The 9,214-nt window shown below is 40.3% G+C and overlaps 1 pseudogene; it reads left to right on the top strand.

The window, feature by feature from the left end:
- The first annotated feature begins 8,171 nt into the window (after nt 1–8,171).
- LOC132818196 (tyrosine-protein kinase JAK1-like) lies at nt 8,172–8,789 on the top strand (annotated as a pseudogene).
- Nucleotides 8,790–9,214: the final 425 nt, after the last annotated feature.

Here is a 9,214-nt window from a genome sequence, read left to right as displayed (position 1 = left end):
TCAGAGTCAAGAACGTGGTGTTGGAAAAGCACAGCAGGTCAGGCAGCATCCAAGGAGAAGGAAAATCAATGTTTTGGACAAAAGCTCTTCATCAGGAATGATATATTGTATCTGAGCTCCAGCTCCATCAAGGATTGCATAATGGAGTCATCAGTTTTTTTGCAGAAGGTAGTCTTTGTCTCTTAGTAACGATCCTTGTAATAAGGCATGTGTCTCCTTAAACAAACAAACAATATGATTGTTTTCATCTAAATAGGTATCATGTGGGCTCCCAGGTTACCTGGCTCAAACTTCAAAGATGTGGCACCAATGATCCAATGTTGTATTGTTGTGTGTTGGTGATCCTATGTGTGTGGTGCGTTGGTGATCCTATGTGTGTGTGTGGTGCGTTGGTGATCCTATGTGTGTATGGTGCGTTGGTGATCCTATGTGTGTGTGGTGCGTTGGTGATCCTATGTGTGTGGTGCTTTGGTGATCCTATGTGTGTATGGTGCGTTGGTGATCCTATGTGTGTGGTGTGTTGGTGATCCTATGTGTGTATGGTGCATTGGTGATCCTATGTGTGTATGGTGCGTTGGTGATCCTATGTGTGTGGTGTGTTGGTGATCCAATGTGTGTATGGTGCATTGGTGATCCTATGTGTTGCGGTGTGTTAGTGATCCTATGTGTGTGGTGTGTTGGTGATCCTATGTGTGTATGGTGCGTTAGTGATCCTCTGTGTGTTTTACATTGGTGATCCTATGTGTGTGGTGTGTTGGTGATCCTATGTGTGTGGTGCATTGGTGATCCTATATGTGTGGTGTGTTGGTGATCCTAGTTGTGTGTGGTGCATTGGTGATCCTATGTGTGTATGGTGCGTTGGTGATTATATGTGTGCGATATATTGTTGATCCTATGTGTGCGGTGCATTGGTGATTCTATGTGTTGCGGTGCATTGGTGATTATATGTGTTGCGGTGCGTTGGTGATCCTATGTGTGTGGTGTGTTGGTGATCCTATGTTGTATTGTGGTGTGTTGGTGATCCTATGTGTGTGTGGTGCATTGGTGATCCTATGTGTGTGGTGTGTTGGTGATTCTATGTGTGCGATATATTGTTGATTCTATGTGTGCGGTGCATTGGTGATTCTATGTGTTGCGGTGCATTGGTGATTCTATGTGTTGCGGTGCGTTGGTGATCCTATGTGTGTGGTGTGTTGGTGATCCTATGTTGTATTGTGGTGTGTTGGTGATCCTATGTGTGTGTGGTGCATTGGTGATCCTATGTGTGTGTGTAATTGGTGATCTTATGTGTTGCAGTGCATTGGTGATCCTATGTATGCAGTGTGTTGGTGATCCTATGTGTGTGGTGTGTTGGTGATCCTATGTGTTGCAGTGTGTTGGTGATCCTATGTGTGTGATGTGTTAGTGATCTTATGTGTTGCAGTGCATTGGTGATCCTATGTGTGCAGTGTGTTGGTGATCCTGTGTGTGTGGTGTGTTGGTGATCCTGTGTGTGTGGTGCATTGATGATTCTATGTGTTGCGGTGCGTTGGTGATTATATGTGTTGCGGTGCATTGGTGATCCTATGTGTGTGGTGTGTTGGTGATCCTATGTTGTATTGTGGTGTGTTGGTGATCCTATGTGTGTGTGGTGCATTGGTGATCCTATGTGTGTGTGTAATTGGTGATCTAATGTGTTGCAGTGCATTGGTGATCCTATGTGTGCAGTGTGTTGGTGATCCTATGTGTGTGTGGTGCATTGGTGATCCTATGTGTGTGGTGTGTTGGTGATTCTATGTGTGCGATATATTGTTGATTCTATGTGTGCGGTGCATTGGTGATTCTATGTGTTGCGGTGCATTGGTGATTCTATGTGTTGCGGTGCGTTGGTGATCCTATGTGTGTGGTGTGTTGGTGATCCTATGTTGTATTGTGGTGTGTTGGTGATCCTATGTGTGTGTGGTGCATTGGTGATCCTATGTGTGTGTGTAATTGGTGATCTTATGTGTTGCAGTGCATTGGTGATCCTATGTATGCAGTGTGTTGGTGATCCTATGTGTGTGGTGTGTTGGTGATCCTATGTGTTGCAGTGTGTTGGTGATCCTATGTGTGTGATGTGTTAGTGATCTTATGTGTTGCAGTGCATTGGTGATCCTATGTGTGCAGTGTGTTGGTGATCCTGTGTGTGTGGTGTGTTGGTGATCCTGTGTGTGTGGTGCATTGATGATTCTATGTGTTGCGGTGCATTGGTGATTATATGTGTTGCGGTGCATTGGTGATCCTATGTGTGTGGTGTGTTGGTGATCCTATGTTGTATTGTGGTGTGTTGGTGATCCTATGTGTGTGTGGTGCATTGGTGATCCTATGTGAGTGGTGTGTTGGTGATCTTATGTGTTGCAGTGCATTGGTGATCCTATGTGTGTAGTGTGTTGGTGATCCTATGTGTGTGGTGTGTTGGTGATCCTATGTGTTGCAGTGTGTTGGTGATCCTATGTGTTGCAGTGTGTTGGTGATCCTATGTGTGTGATGTGTTAGTGATCTTACGTGTTGCAGTGCATTGGTGATCCTGTGTGTGTGGTGTGTTGGTGATCCTATGTGTTGCAGTGTGTTGGTGATCCTATGTGCGTGGTGTGTTAGTGATCTTATGTGTTGCAGTGCGTTGGTGATCCTATGTGTGTGGTGTGTTGGTGATCCTATGTGTTGTGGTGTGTTGGTGATCCTATGTGTTGCAGTGCGTTGGTGATCCTATGTGTGTGGTGTGTTGGTGATCCTATGTGTTGCAGTATGTTGGTGATCCTATGTGTGTGGTGTGTTGGTGATCTTATGTTTTGCAGTATGTTGGTGATCTTATGTGTGTGGTGTGTTGGTGATCCTATGTGTTGTGGTGTGTTGGTGATCCTATGTGTTGTGGTGTGTTGTTGATCCTATGTGTTGTGGTGCGTTGGTGATCCTATGTGTTGCAGTGTGTTGGTGATCCTATGTGTTGTGGTGTGTTGTTGATCCTATGTGTGTGGTGAATTAGTGATCCTATGTGTTGTGTTGTGTTGGTAATCCTATGTGTTGCAGTGCGTTGGTGATCCTATGTGTGTGGTGTGTTGGTGATCCTATGTGTTGCAGTATGTTGGTGATCCTACGTGTGTGGTGTGTTGGTGATCCTGTGTGTGTGGTGTATTGGTGATCCTATGTGTTGCAGTATGTTGGTGATCCTATGTGTGTGGTGTGTTGGTGATCCTGTGTGTGTGGTGTGTTGGTGATCCTATGTGTTGTAGTGTGTTGGTGATCCTATGTGTTCTGGTACATTGGTGATCCTATTTGTTGTGGTGTGTTGGTGATCCAATGTGTTGCAGTGTGTTGTTGATCCTATGTGTGCGGTGTGTTGGTGATCCTATGTGTTGTGATGCATTGGTGATCCTATGTCTTGTGATGCATTGGTGATCCTATGTCTGCGGTGCATTGGTGATCCAATGTGTTGTGGTGTGTTGGTGATCCTATGTCTGTGGTGTGTTGGTGATCATATGTGTTGTGGTGCATTGGTGATCATGTGTGTGTGGTGCGTTGGTGATCCTATGTGTTGCAGTACGTTGTTGATCCTATTTGTTGTGGTGTGTTGTTGATCCTATGTGTGTGGTGCATTGGTGATCCTAAATATTGTGGTAATTTGGTGATCCAATGTGTTGCAGTGTGTTGTTGATCCTATGTGTGCATTGTGTTGGTGATCTTATGTGTTGTGGTGTGATAGTGATCCAATATATTGTGGTATCTTGATCTTTATCTGGCCAAAGTAAAAGCAGCAGTACTTTTTTAAATGGTAATTTCAAGTGTACCAAAGGAACTAATTTCAGATATTTGTTAGATGGGTAAAATGGTGTTTTGTGATGGGTATCTAAATTTGAATGTTTAATGAGAAAATGTTTTAGGTTGAATACAATTTTGTACAGTACATTAACGTCTTTTTTTCTGAAATTTCTCTCTCCATTATTTTTGAGGAGATATTAATCCATTTCAGCTCTTAAGGTAGTGACATTAGCCCACTTACATTAAATGGATTATTGCTCCTATTAACAGAATAGAGGAAGTAATTTCATGTGTATATGTTATCTGTTCATATACTCGTGACTTATGGCATAATTCCAGGGCCACAGTGTAATCTGGTTTGGGCCTTTATTTCCACTTTGTTTCCTCAGTGCTCCTTGTGGACCCGTAAAAATAATAAGCAATTTCTGCAGCAATATCATCTGCAGTTATATTTATTTAAATTAACTTTGTGAAGGAGCTGAGATAAGCAAAGAGATGACACTTCATTTATATTTAATACCACCCAAAAAATTGAAAACAAGTATCTCACATTAATAAATGTTTGAAACGAATCTAAGAAGCATATGAAAACTGTCCATATTGTGAAGAATTGGACGATTCCTTACAGGACGGAACACCTGTGCTCTATTAGTAATTCCACTTCCCAGATTAGGATGTCTATGGATCTTTAGGCAAAGTGTATTTGTTCCTGACACACGACTGATGAGAAACTTGACAGTATTATTTGCTGGGAATGGGCATAACTCCCAAAGGACCTGATCCAATTATTTCTACAATTAGTGGTAGTAGAATATTTAGCCCTGTGTCCACAAAACAAGCAGTCATTCTTTCAGCTGTATAATAATACACAAAGATGGGATTGGTGGAATTGAAAATGTTATGAGATAAGCCGTTGTATGAAATTGCATCCTACATTAAGCGAAAACATTTCATAAACCATGGACCATCGAAGACGTCGGAGCATTTCCTTTTCAGAAACTGAAAATATTTAGCTTGAGGGGCCTTGCACAGATTTATAAGAATCAATTTAGTTGAAGGTAATCAGAAGGACTTAGAAAATAATGCAATTTATCCAGACTAAGGTATTGTCAAGAACTTGAATGCATTGACCATTTAACTGAACTTGAGCCATTTGTTGCAATAGGGTTGCATTTTGGGTTTTTTTTTCAAAAAATAAATGATTTTGTCACAGGTTAGAATTGCACTTCTGTTAGATTTTAATGCATATAAATTGCATGAACTAGAAATAAAATAAACTTTTCTTCTGTAACTGTGTCAGCAGTTACAAACACTACAAATTCCTTTCGATTTCTGACTTTGTGACTTTTTCTGGATGTGACTTTGATGCAGTTTCTCTCATTATTGACTCTGCATTTTATTCCCTGTTTTTTCTTCTCAGCTCCCCCTGTTATTAGCTGGTATGCGGGGCCTTTTTGAGACTGGATTCCATTCACAGTACTTGGCAAGCTGGCAAGATATGGCTATTAGACGATTTGGGAGAGAGACAGAATTGTTTTTGTGCACCTCGTGAAAATATATTTTAAAGTCCATTTCAGACCCTTTCAGTGCCACATTCAAAGTCCAGTCAAAGAATTGCTGTTCAGGCTACTTGATATTGTGCACACCCTACTCAGTTGCAGTGTCTGTTTTCCCTATTTGCAGTTCCATATTGCAAACAGGGTGTTATGTATTTGCTAAGACTCTAATTTACACAAGGGACCTTTCATCTGAAATAGATGGGTACACTGAGTGCCAATCTCATGACGTGACCCAAGATGGCAACAGCACCAATATGTTTAGGATGATGATTCACACTTGCGACTTTTCAGGCCACTATTGCCTCATTAACAGTATCTGAATGTCTTTGGAATCAACCCCATTTGGTGCAGATTTGGTTAGTTTTGAGTGTAGAGTGTAAGTGAGAAATTAATATTAAGAGGGAGATGGTGAGCCACATGGAAAGCCTTACAGACAGAAAAGCTCCAGAAAATACACCTTTGTGAAATCTCTCTCTGATGCTTGGAGATGACATTTGAAACTGTCACATACAATGCATTCTTACTGATCACCAACTACATCTCACAGATGAGTCACCCATAGTACCAATAACAAAGAGTCCAATTTTGATGCAGCATTTGATCATCTATGTCAGTGATACTCAAAGGATAACTCTGAAATTCCTCTGATATTAGAAACCAGCTGGCTAATATAACCTTCAATCACAGCTGCAAATGCAAGGAAAGAGATAACATTAAAAACTAAGCAAACAGTTGTTGTATCTGGAATTATTTCCACAATTTTTACAGCAAAAAGATGTGAAGAAATGATTCTCTTAGTCCAAAATTTTCAAAAGCAGAGTATATTCAGACAAATTATAAAAAAGAATAATGTCAATGACCTAGCTTTGATGTTGTTTCTACATCATCAGGAAAGGATAAGCGATTATTTTTAGTTTTTCTTTATCACAGTCAATGCACACCTCACATTCATTGCATTACAAAAGTTTTAATTCCTTTTCATGGCCATGAACGAGTGATACGAGATAGACTTAGGGAATGTCCAGTGGTATTATTGCTGGACTGTTAATTAGAGACCCAGATAACGTTTTTGGACCCAAGTTTGAAACCTGCCATGGCAGATGGTGGAATTTGAATTCAATTTTTAAAGTCTGGAATTAAGATGACCGTTAGACCATTGTTGATTGTTGGAAAAACGCAATTCCCTTTAGGGAAGGAAACTGCCATTTTTATCCGGTCTGGCCTACATGTAATGTGGTTGACTCTTAACTGCAACTCTCGGATGGGCAATAATGCTGGCTTAGCCGGTGATCTCATGAATTCAATTCCCATGAATGAATAAAAAAATGTAGGTACAAAGGTGTTTCAAAATGATGTTGCAGTCACCCCAGTTTTTAAAGAAAAATTTTGCAAAACTAAATTGACACTAAAAGCTCAGAAACGTTGGAGGAACAGTTAACTTGTTTATGTCAAGTAAAATTCAGATAAAATTCTCCACTGCTGTGGAGAAACAGGACATATCTGTAATGTTGTAATATATACAGGTAGTGTGTGGGGTAACAGGTAATGTAAATCAAAGTGTTTGTGATCTTTTGGAAATTATTTTGGAAATCTTCAGGAGAAACGTTACCCTGATTAATTTCCCTAGAATCGGATTAAGGCTTCCACCAGGAAATTACATATTCCAGTAGACGGGGTGGTGATGGGTATAATGATGCTTAGCTTCACCGACAATCAATGAACTGGACAATCAAGGCTGTGCAGAAGCAGGGTCACTGCATTCGAAATGTTAACTCTGCTGTCTCTCCACAATTGCTGCCAGTCCTGCTGAGTTTCTCTAGCAATTTTTTGTTTTCATTTTCTTTATGTTTGATACGTCAATGCTCATTTTAGCTGTTTCTGAAATCTGCAGTCCACGCTGGATAACCCGCATAGATCAAAATGATCTCTGCCACTCAGTATTTTAAAGCTTTAGATCATGCTCCCCATCAATCCTTTCCCCCGTGAACACAAACTTGGCTCCGGTGTAAGTTTTGGAATCATCCTAGTCTCTTTTCAGTGAACACTGCACAACGCAGAGAAATTCTATTTATGAGTGTTTCTTTTCTAATGAATGAAACAGAATTAATGAAGCCTTTGTCGTACTTCAAATACTCAGAAGGTGTATCCCAGTGTACAGTTCAGCGCATTGAAAATAGCTTTGCATTGATCAGATACTTTCAGTGAGTGGAGAATAATTCCAACCAAATCCTTTTCCTTTTGCACTTTACATCCTCCCGATCCCCTTCAATTCCTCGGAAATGATCCTGGTTCCTGACCAATAGTTGTAATACTGGGACCAGCTGAGTAATGGACACCTCCATTGTCTCAGTGAGTGCGACTGAGCAGGAGAAGCTATCATTAAGTGAGGGGGTGGGTGGGGGGTGGGGGTTTGATGCTTGACTAACCTCCTGAGCTCAATCCGCTGTTCTGTCTGAAAGCTGGAAGAACTCACCAACTCAGCTAATTGAATTGGAGAGACAGTGAGTCTTAGAGACACATTACTGCATCTTAAATGAAAGCTGGACAGCACTTGAGGTATTAGGCTAACCCCAAGGATTTACATTATAGTAAAGTCAGCGCTGTTATTTAGAACTGCCTTAATTGATTCAATATCAATTATGTATGTATATCACTCTGAATGAAAATATGTTAACTGCAGTTTTATTAAATGATAATAATAAGTAAGGTAATTTTATTAATGCATAAGTGAGCTTCATTGTGAACAACTTTTATTTGGTGTGATAGGTTATACTTCAGTGCTGAAAATATGTTGCTGGAAAAGTGCAGCAGGTCAGGCAACATCCAAAGAGCAGGAGAATGAAACTGATCATGGAATATCTCCCGGCTGGAAGCCTGAAAGAATATCTTCCATGACATAAACAGAAAGTTTCGTTAAAAAGCCAAATTCGATTTGCTCTGCAGATTTGCAAGGGAATGGAGTACCTGGGATCTCGGCAGTATGTTCATCGTGATTTAGTTGTAAGAAATGTCCTTGTTGAAAATGAAAAACGGGTAAAAATTGGAGACTTTGGACTAACAAAAGCCATCCAGACAAATAAAGAGTATTATAAAGTGCAAGATGATTTGGACAGCCCTGTGTTTTGGTATGCACCTGAATGTTTGATTCATTGCAAGTTCTACATTGCTTCAGATGTGTGGTCCTTTGGTGTTACTTTGTATGAATTGCTAACATGCTGGGAGTCTGATTATAGTCCAATGAATATGTTCCTGAAATTGATTGGTCCAACTCAAGGTCAGATGACTGTCACAAGGTTTGATCGGGTACTTGAAGAAGGCAAGCATTTGCCTTGTCCAGCTAATTGCCCTGATGAGATTTACTATCATATGAAGAAGTGTTGGGAACACAGTCCAAGCAACAGAACTACTTTTAAAAACCTCAGGAATGTATTTGAGTCATTGCTGCAGAACATGTGATTTTTTTTTAAAAAACAGTGGATGCTGGAAGAATATTGAATTTGAGCAATGCAAGACAAGCATTATCTTTTTAAAAAGTTAAAAAAAAATAAAAAACAGGTCCTACATGATACTTCAAGCAACAACTTATAGAAGCCATATTTATACACTGAAAACAGGTCTCTGCAAATAGCAATTGTATGAATCAAATCATTCAAATTCAGCTCAAGAATTTATCAACTTTTCTCGACACCAATTTATTGGTAAAGTGGAAACCTGGATTAGTCCAAACTTCCATTGGTCATTGAACTCATCAAGCATCAAATTTAATCCAGTTTTACTAATCCTACCCCTTTCCCACAAACCAAGACTGGAATGTAGTCATCCTGAAAGATGTTACGATTGCAGACCTGTACGTGGGGGCACTTTCGCTGCAGTGGGAAGAG

The sequence above is a fragment of the Hemiscyllium ocellatum genome, chromosome 8 (genome assembly GCF_020745735.1).
Source record: "Hemiscyllium ocellatum isolate sHemOce1 chromosome 8, sHemOce1.pat.X.cur, whole genome shotgun sequence".
In the NCBI taxonomy this organism is placed as follows: Eukaryota; Metazoa; Chordata; class Chondrichthyes; order Orectolobiformes; family Hemiscylliidae; genus Hemiscyllium; species Hemiscyllium ocellatum.
This window is presented reverse-complemented; position numbering and strand designations above follow the sequence as displayed.